The sequence below is a fragment of the Simochromis diagramma genome, unplaced genomic scaffold (genome assembly GCF_900408965.1).
Source record: "Simochromis diagramma unplaced genomic scaffold, fSimDia1.1 OVJJ01000545.1, whole genome shotgun sequence".
NCBI lineage: Eukaryota > Metazoa > Chordata > Actinopteri > Cichliformes > Cichlidae > Simochromis > Simochromis diagramma.
Genome location: NW_024387371.1, coordinates 5,436,458 through 5,446,456, shown reverse-complemented (window position 1 = coordinate 5,446,456; position 9,999 = coordinate 5,436,458). Strand labels below are relative to the sequence as shown.

Sequence of the window (9,999 nt, the reverse complement as noted above, 5' to 3'; positions counted from 1 at the left end):
ACACAAATACATTATAGATCGATACATTCATGAGGGAAAAAAAACAGTATCAGTACTAAATACTTCAAGATCATCATGTGGAATAATTTATTCACTCACCTCTAATATATGCTCCTCAGTTGATTCATCATATTTAGTCTGAAATTTTTCCTTATCTGAAAGAATTCCCTTACTACTTCTCCATGACACATCTGGTTTTGGATCCCCTGTCACCACAGCCTTGAAAACAGCTAGTTTTCCTAAAAGACATGTCTTCTGTTTAATAATGTGAAAGATATTGCTGAAACCAAAAGCAACAATATCTTTCACTAATGCATCAGTTTTAATGGTCAGGTATAATGTAAAACACCCACCTTTCTCAATAGTTACTGCCACTGGTTTACACTGGAAATCAGGGGTGCTTTTTCCCTCTGGCATGTTTACTAAATACTGCGTGATCATCACTCCAGAGGTCTTAGATCTCTTCCGAATAGCAGCTAAACATAATGGGGGGGGAAATAAGAAACAGAGTTAATCATAAGAATTAATCATGAGTTTGCTGGTTTTGATTGAACTAAACAGATTTCTTTTTTGCTACCAGCAGATGTCAGAAATGTCAAACATTTTCCCAGTGACAATTGGTGTGTTGACAGCAACAGTAACTTTGCAAATGGAAAGTACAGTGCATAAATCTTACTGCTTTTGATTCCAGGTTTAGTTGTCAGTTTTTCTAAGTTATACCAGCTCTAGTAGCACGTAGCGAAATCAATTTATGTTCCTTAATTTTGGAGATGTGAATAGTACAAAATCTTGTCTGTCAGTTATGGTTCACGGTAACATCTATCGCTTGAAAAAGAACATGATGTTTTTCTTGGATATCTTAAATGTGTATTGCTTTAGAATGGTACTTTACATGGTAATTAGGACAAAAAAAACCTCTTAGAAAACACCAGTTTCACAAAGCTGAAGGCAATGTCCATACCTATTTTTTTTTTTTTTTCTTTAACATGACTAACACCCAAAATTTAAATATCTTACATGTAGAATTCCCCTCACTGTCCACTTTATTAGGTAAACCTTTTAAACTCCAGCGTGGACCCTCTTTTGCTTTCAAAAGTGACTTAATTCTTTGTGACATAGATTCAACAAGCTGCTGTACACATTACCCTTGGATCTATAATGATATGATAACATCACACAATTGCTGCAAATTTGTTGATTGAACATCCATGATGTGAATCTTCCCATATGGAAAAGATTGTATGTAAGAAAACTTGTATGAAAAGCATATACGAGTGAAAACAGATATAAGATCACTTGAAAAATTATATAATGAAACTTGTATGTTTTGGATACTTACTAAAACAATGTATGAAAGTAATGAGAAAGTGGCCACTTTCATGAGTAAATCATGTAAGCCTTATATGATTTACTCATGAAAGTGGCCACTTTCATGAGTAATCACATATAAGTTTTTACTATTTCTTTTCCATATGGGTTTCATTCGACCATATCCCAGAGTTCCTCTTTTGGACTGGGATCTGGTGACTGTGGAGGCCATTTGAATACGATGAACTCATTGTCTTTTTTTCAAGAAATCGGTTTGAGATGACTTGAGCTTTGTAACATGGTGCATCATCCTGCTAGAAGCTGGAGGCTGTGGGATCGACATGGTCAGCAAGAATTCTCTGATTGGCTGTGGCCTTTAAACGATGCTCAGTTGATACTAAAGGGCCCACAGTGTGCCAAGAAAATGTCCTCCACAGCACATACAGTACCATCAGAGTCTCATCAGAGAAGCAAGTCTTCAGCTGTCCTATGTTGATGAGCCAGTCTGATTTGTAGCCTCAGTTTCTTGTTCTTAGCTGACAGGAGTTTCACCCAATGTAGTCCTCTTGCTGCTGTAGCCCATCTGCTTTAAGGTGCAATGGTTTTTGCCTTCAGAGATATTCTTCTACATACCTTAGCTGTAACAATGGCTTGAAGCAGTCTAGCCATTCTCATTTGACCTCTGGCATCAACAAAGCATTTTCACCAAAAGTACTGCTGCTCACTGGATATATTCTTTTTCAGACCATTCTCTGTAAACCCTATACAACCCTGGTTGTGTGGAGAAAATCCCAGTAGCTCATCAATTTCTGAAATACTCAGGCCAGTCTTTTCTTCCTCATCCCAATGCTTGGTTTATGAAGTGACCATGTCTACATGCCTAATTGCATTGAGTTGCTGCCATGTGATTGACTGAGTAGATATTTGCATGAACAAGCAGTTGGAAAAGTGTACCTAACAAAGTGGCTGATAAGTGTATATAACATTCAGAAAAGCTTGATATATGGAATGTTTGGCAATTTCAATATAAAATAGTGACCCAGACAATTTATCATCAAAAAAAATGTGCAGTGTGAATCTCTTCACAATCAAACGTCAGCTTCAGCTCACATTCTGTACCAGACTATGGACTAATTCACTCAGTCGTTTAAAAATCAGGCCATGAATTAATTCTGTGATCCTCTGCCTCCCTGCTTGGCAGCTGAACATTTCTTTATCAGGTTTTGAATGTTCAAAGACAAAGGATCACACAGGAGTCAGTAAAGAACAACATTAATCCAGGGATTAATGATTATTATGACAAGGACAGAAATAGGAGAGCTGCTACCCAATCAAACATGTCACTGCTTTGACAAGGTAGTTTTTCAGGTTATCAATACAAGGGTAAAACAGGTCACAAACAGACACAGCATTCAGTAATGCCTAATGTATTATTCATTGTTTTTTCCATTATTCAGCATAATGGCTCTTTCTCAGTATTATGTTGATACGGCACTCCAGTGCATTGCAACCTCAAAAAACAGTAAGTTTGTCCGACAGAAAATAAAACAGTGCTCATTTCACCTGTCTTGTTTCCAGACACCTCATTAAAACGCTGAATATATTGATGAACAAGGGAGAAACCTGGGTGAAAAGAAATTACATCAGATCAGTCTCAAATACATGAGGGAATGCTGGTTTATGCTTGTAGGACAGTAGGTGGTATACATATGAAATTGTAAAAAGGAGCTGACGACATAGTAAGGCATAATGTGGAAAAGGAAAACTCTTAAATGCCTGAATAAAACTCTAAGAGAGTTACAGTAAAAGGCAGCAGACAGGCGACTTTAATCCAGGGATGTTTTCTTCTCATCCTCAGTTTCAAGCCTTGGAGAACAGACTTTTAGTTAACTGGCTAAATGTCTGTTAGTTAAGAAAACTCAAATTCTTAGTTCATTTTATAACTTAACGGAGAAACTGCTCTGTGTATCTTGTGGGTAGTTCCAGTGTTTTCATGTGTGACACCACCTGGTAACAGTGCAAGAAAGTTGTGAACACAACATCGACATATTATTTAAGTTTTCTTTCTTGCCACCTGAAAATCCAATAATGGCTTTCCTTCAGTTCTCTTTCTGTTCTGTACCAACTCCTGAGGGAAATATCTGGCTCTTTAGCTGCTAAATGTTCCACTATGTTCACCACCTATTCACTGATTGTGTCTGTCTGTTATTTGGTGCTAAGCAGGGCTTGTCCAGGGGTTTTCCTCTAGTTTTTCTATTATTGTCTTGAAGTCTAAGCATTACTCATTTTGCTTACGAATTTCAAAGTGTTTTTAAAGCCATAAATCTATCAGTAGGTACACCATATGGTGGTTTTCTACCTTCTTAATTGTTTATTTGACTGTAGCAATATGTTATGTTTTGGCAGGATTAGTGACAGCTCATTTCCCACCACTTTTGGTGATTAATTAACTTGTGCACAGTTTGCTATATATGAGACAGTAATTAAGTTTGCCTGTGTCAAAGATTAATGTAGGCTTTTATAACAGATAGTCGGTGCCAAATAGTTTTACCCCAAAGGCCTACTTTATTGTCAAAGCGTTCACTCAGGATATAAAAATACATTTGTTCTTCTATATAATGCTTTTGGAGAATTTTTAATAATACAACACAGCCTTGAATATTCCTGGCTGAAGTGAGGGCCTAAATCTGGCAAGGATTAAGCTTGTAAATAATTCAACAAATATTTAATTCTTTAGATACAATAAAGCCATCTCTTACACTTGGAACATTTTATCTATTGCAAAAATAATACCAAGAGAATATGACGGCATATTGTGCCTAATAGTGATTGATATTTTTCTTCTTAAGAAGCATACATGTAATGCAAAACGAAAGAGTAGTAAGAATTGTAGTCCTTTACATTGTCTGTTTGCAGTGGTCCCCGTGCTCTTCCCTCTTTTCCACATTTTGGCAAGTGTTAACTGTCAAAAGGCGACCTAGAAATAGAAAGTGAATATGATTAATGCAACAGTAGTACTAGGAGTACTAGAGTGTTATTTTGCATAATCTTTGATTTGATAAGAAAGGATAATCCAGTGCATTTCTTTAAACTCGTGAGCCTAAACACATTATATTAAGGGGTACTGTAGGGAAAATACCCAGTTAACATTTTCTAGGCATTGCTTTACAAGTGATGACAGCTTATGTTATGAGGAAGATGATGCTTTTGCATATATTATAAAAGCATACAAAAAAAATCAAACAAACAATAAAAGAAAACAAACAAATATTGAAAACCATCTCTCTGATCCACTGTTCTTCAGTAGAAACCTAATACTCCTCTGGAGGGCATCCTGTAAATACCCAACTTGTTTAGCTTCTGTCACTTCATAAACTGAAATCCACTTGGATATAATAAAGATGTGAAGGTTAACCTGTGGTCAGGATGTAGCTTTGGTCACACACAGTCTCAAACAGACAAACAGAGAAAAGGGTGTTTTACCTGTGTACAGCTCTGTGTTCACTCCCACTGAGACTGGTTTATAGATTCGTTATAAACTTGCTGCCTCCTCGTTTTCACTGGATATTAAATCCTTTGGGGGTAAAATGTTTGATTTTCCTGTCTGCAAGCTTGTGCCTAGGTAGTGACTGTCAAAGAGAGGCTTCTTCTGATTAGGCAGATGGATGCTCAGAGCGGGTGGGTTATTATTAAGAGGGAGTGGGTGGAGGGAGCGGGGGAGCTGGTGGGTCAATGGATGAGGTAAGGCAGGATGAATAGCCGAATGGAGAGGGAAGGGCTACCAATGACAAGTTAGTGGTGAAGTTTATCTCTCACTGCGGTAATTACTGATGACAGCACACTCATCTTTCACAGAACAGCTGCTGACAAGAAAATGATTGGTGAGTTCATTTTGTTTGTGTAGTCTCTGATTCTTACAGATACTTTCACACCTGTAACTGTCACAGTGATGTGTATCAGTGGGGAATTTAATTCCAGTTAAGTAGAGCATTAATTGTTCAAAATGTATTTTACTGGCTTTTTTTTTTTTTTTAAGAAACAGATTTCAGTTTGAGCTGTCATCACAGGCTGATTTTAACCATACTGTATTAGGAGCTGCATAAAATTAGCCATTTAAGTGGTGGCTGGCAGGTAACTGGTAAAGGCAAGGATTAATTTGGCCTATGAAGCTATGAAAAGAAAGTGACTCAAAGCCATATCTTTTTATTAAACTTTGAGGTGGTATAATGTTGAAACATATTCAGTTTAATCCCGCTTTGAACTGTACCCTTGTCTGGATATTAGTGAAGATCACATGTTGCGAACAAGGTACTTATCCCTTGTCTGCAATGTACTTCTTATGTTACGATATATTACATAATCAAGGTTATGACATTTATAATCCCAGCATAGCTCTGAAGCAGTTGTGACTTTGGAAAGGGAAGATCAAATGAAGAACAAGACTCTGATTGTCTCAAGGTCAAGCACCAGAATGTCCATTGCATTTGTCACACAACGATTTAAATTGTGTATAAGGGTCTTTAATGTGAAATGTGGACAACTTACAGTGCATGAAATTATTGACTCAAACAGATGTAACACCAGCCGGTTGTAAACATCAATAGCTGAATTTAACACACTTTGTTTGTGCAGTTGCTAATCTAATTTTCATATGGGAGGGAACTATATTTAATTCCTGTTATGTTCTTTCCATGGAAACCCATGTGTTTATTTGACTCGCTAACAGCATGACAGTGCTGTTCAGTTCATCAGCCTGTTGGTCGTCTGGTACACTATAATTGTCTCAAGAAACAATTACTGAAGAAACATTGACCATCATATTGTATTTTAAGATTTATACTTACAGAGAGTCATATGAAGTCTTGACCACTCCCCATTTCTTTATAGTTTGCTTGGAAAATAGGTACAGTGATTTCTTGACACATGCAAACATAAATGGAAATACAGTAATAAGGTAAAACCAGACGTTTTACAATTCTATCCAGATTGAAAGTTGAATGACCACCTTTATTCTTTAGCACAGTATGAACTCTCTCAGGCAAGCTGTCTTGTCTCTTAGTTGAAGTAATCTTCAGGAATAGTTCTCCGACTGTACTTGTGCATTTGCAATTCCATCAGTTTTGACATCTCCAACAACACTGGATGAAATGCAGCCCAAACCATGACAGAGTGTCCGCCATGTTTTACAGATTGATTTGTGTGACTGATTTTCAGTTCTTGTGCAGTTTAACCTACCTCACCTTTTTCTTAAAGAAAATCTTAATACACCATCTCCCACTGAGACCATTTCCAACAAGGCTTCAGCAAAAGGTAGCTGGATCAAGATTCTGGTCCAGATTCTGTTCTGTTTTTTAAGGACATGGCATTCAGGTACTGTTCATCTGCTGCTTAAGTCTGACTTCTTGACTTGTTTTTTTACACAACCCTGTAAACATGAGTAGAAAATAAATATCCCGTGCTGCTACCAAAAACCAAGCATAATTATGTTATTGTGCAAATATTTGCATGCTGGTTGTATGTACAGTAGTCAAGGCTGACAAAGCCCAGATTAGACTGATGAAGTGACATCTGAGAATGCATAACTGAGCTTGAGAAGTTAAGCCAGTTATATCCTAATCTTAATGTTGCATAGAGGATAAACTCTTTTTGATGTAGCAAACAACACTGGCTTACCTATGGTACTAACTCAGTCCATGCAAAAATGTTGCTTCTGTATCTACAAGTAAACACCACATTTAAATTCTAGAAAAACTGATGCCACTTAAAACATGCACCCTGAATTCTTAAAATATTCTGGTGTTGAACAAATCCTAACTCATAGTTCCACCACCTCTAATTTAATCAAATGATACTTTAAAAACTGTCTAGGGATTAAATAATAGGGGGAAAAACAAATTTGCAATTCATTTGGTGTCTCTTTCTCGGTACCCATAGAATCTACTAGCACAAGGTCCAATTGGTGCCAGCATTATGTCATGCTTGTCCTTCTACATGTAGTACTTCAAATATATCTAAATAGGCTCTGGAGCTCACATAAACCAGCTGGATTAGGAATTAAACCCCCTCAGCCTACCCTCCTTATATTGATGAAATGTCATGCTGCATAGCTTTCATTCCAGTCATGGGAAACCACAGAAAGCTGCCGCTGAGGTGCTAACTAGACAGCCTGGCCTGACTCTCTGTAGTGTAGATGGCTCTTCTGAGGGAAACCTCAACAGGATATCAGCAGAGGTCTTGTCAGTCACTTTTCAATAAGGAGTGAATTTATTTCTAATGATAATAACTGGTGTAAAATAACCTATCCCAGTGATGTTTACATTTTTTTTCCTTTCACATCTTCATGATAAAGGATCTTTCACAAAGAAACATAGTTACTTTCCACAATAATGACATGATGTAACGATATGCAAAATTATAAACAAATGTATGCCTTACAGTTTCAGGAATATTAAATGGCTTGGATGTCTAATTATCTATTTGTAAATAAAAAAAGGAAAGAAGAGAAACTAGAAACTACTAGATGAGCTGAGAAGTTGTATTAGGAATGTCTTACACTAGCAACGTTTGTAGCGTGAATGGATTTTGTTTTCTTGTTCCTTGTTTTATTTTATATGATAACTGTTTGATAGTGGGGCAACACCCCGACAGTTTCCCAAGAGTAAGCTTCTTGTCTCATTTACATTTTGGTATAATCCATTGGCCTTAATGATAACTTACTCCTGTGTTTGTTTGTTTTTTCTAAAATGATACATGAATATTATTCATGCATCCATACTATTTAAACTGCATTGTTTTTCCTCTTTGCAAGGGTTGGCTTTCCCATCCTGGATCCTTTGAGTGTGGTCATTTGGAAAGAGCTGTTTTATGAAGTGGTTGGGGGCCATATTTATCAGATAGCACCTAATCCAGACTTTATGTTGGTAAAAATGTGATGGAGATTTCTTATCATCTCTGAAACGCACAAGTAAATGACACATCAGGCTTTTATTTAATTTTGATGTGAAACAAAAAAAATTATGTGGTTCAGTGAAATGAGTGCTTCCTTGCAATAAATTTATGGCATTTTTAATAGCAATTTCTGTTCCCAATAGACCATTATGGCAGTAAGTAAACATTTCGGGTAAGTGTTTAGGTAGGTTTAATTTTACAGACTTTTAATAACAGGTTTAACAAGGTTTCAGTGGATGTTTTTTCTTCCATGTCTTTCCTGGTACTTCTGTTTTTATTGCCATCCTTGTTTCGTCATTGGTCAAGGTTCTGATTGTGAGCTTTCAGGTTTGAATGCGTTTCTGAATGTTTCATGTTATTGTTAAGGCAAGCTCAAGGCTTGAATGGGTGCAACAAGTAAAAAGTCATTAGTGAATAGAGCCAGTCAGTCTTTTAGTTACTATTAGTAGCTATTTTATTGATGACATCTCAACACTGTTTCTCTAAACAGATCTTATCTCGACTCTCTGACACTTGATCATAATCAATATATGTTATCCTGTTTTTACTGTTGGAACTGACCAAGAATCGACTCAAAGACCTGGTATTGCTTTGATACATTAGGTGCCGTTCACATGGCCACTGTAGTGCTGATTGACCACTGATGGCTGTAAATCACTGAACTCATTACATGCTGAAGATCCTGTGATTGTGATACATTTGTTATATGGTCCTTACTTGAAAATAGGCGCTGCCATATGGACGGCGTATATTGCCATTTTTAGGTGTTGAGAAAGGTGGATGAAATGTGTTCCATGTATTCTGGGTTTCTCAAATCTGGGCTTCAGACCAGAGCAGCCCAGGCATCTTTGCTCAGTAATGAAAAGCTATTTTTGATGAGATTAACAACCTAAGGCGATCCAGTGTCCACAGCAGAAAAGAAAACAATCAAATTCAAATTTGATTTGATTTAAGCTTATGCTTATAAAATTGGGACACAGATATAGAGTGTGGCTTGCTAAATTTAGAGAAATAATATATCAGTTATGAGCCATGTGAATTTCATCTAGGGCTGAATTTGTAACACGCTAGAATAGTATGTAACTGGTGATTTAGTTATAAATTAATGTGTCAGTTAAATCAGTGGTTTGACATATGTAAAACAGATCTAATCTCTTGTGAGATCAGCACCCAGATCCTGTCTGCATGTTGAATATCAAACTAACGCAAGTATCTGGTTTTCTTCTCTTCAGAGCATTTTACAAAAAATTGCAAAATGTGGAGAAATACATGCACAAAAACTGAATGGATTGTTGATTGCATCAAGTATATCACCTGTTGATGAAAACGGGAGATATCTAGAGTCAGATATTACCATAAAGAAGTTGGAAGTGCAATCTGAAAAAGGAGGGAAAAGATAATTTTCCAGTTGATTTGTATAAAAGGTTATATATAAAAAACTTGAAGTTTTATGTTTTCAAAAAGATGCTGTCTTTCTACTGGAATATGCAACATTTGTTTCTTAGACAAATTCTGTAACACATTACACACATACATTGTGTATGCATTTGTCTTTGGTCTATATATTGTTAATCATCTGATCTACCATTTCTCTTATGCCAGTGATGACTTGGACATCACGTACACTGCCATACAATATATAACTGTAAAAGTCTTAAAGGCTTATGCTTTGCAGCAGGGGAAAACACAAAATATTTTACTGTCTTACCATCTTGATTGTAATCCTGTCATTAAATATACTTG

At 36.5% G+C, this 9,999-nt stretch overlaps 1 long non-coding RNA gene across 1 annotated transcript; it reads right to left on the bottom strand.

The window, feature by feature from the left end:
- Positions 1–105: 105 nt before the first annotated feature.
- On the bottom strand, positions 106–2,931 carry LOC120718952. Its single transcript, XR_005692600.1, has 3 exons — positions 2,872–2,931; positions 354–476; positions 106–239 (listed from the first exon to the last, which is right to left on the bottom strand). It is a non-coding gene; the product is annotated as an uncharacterized LOC120718952 (long non-coding RNA).
- Positions 2,932–9,999: the final 7,068 nt, after the last annotated feature.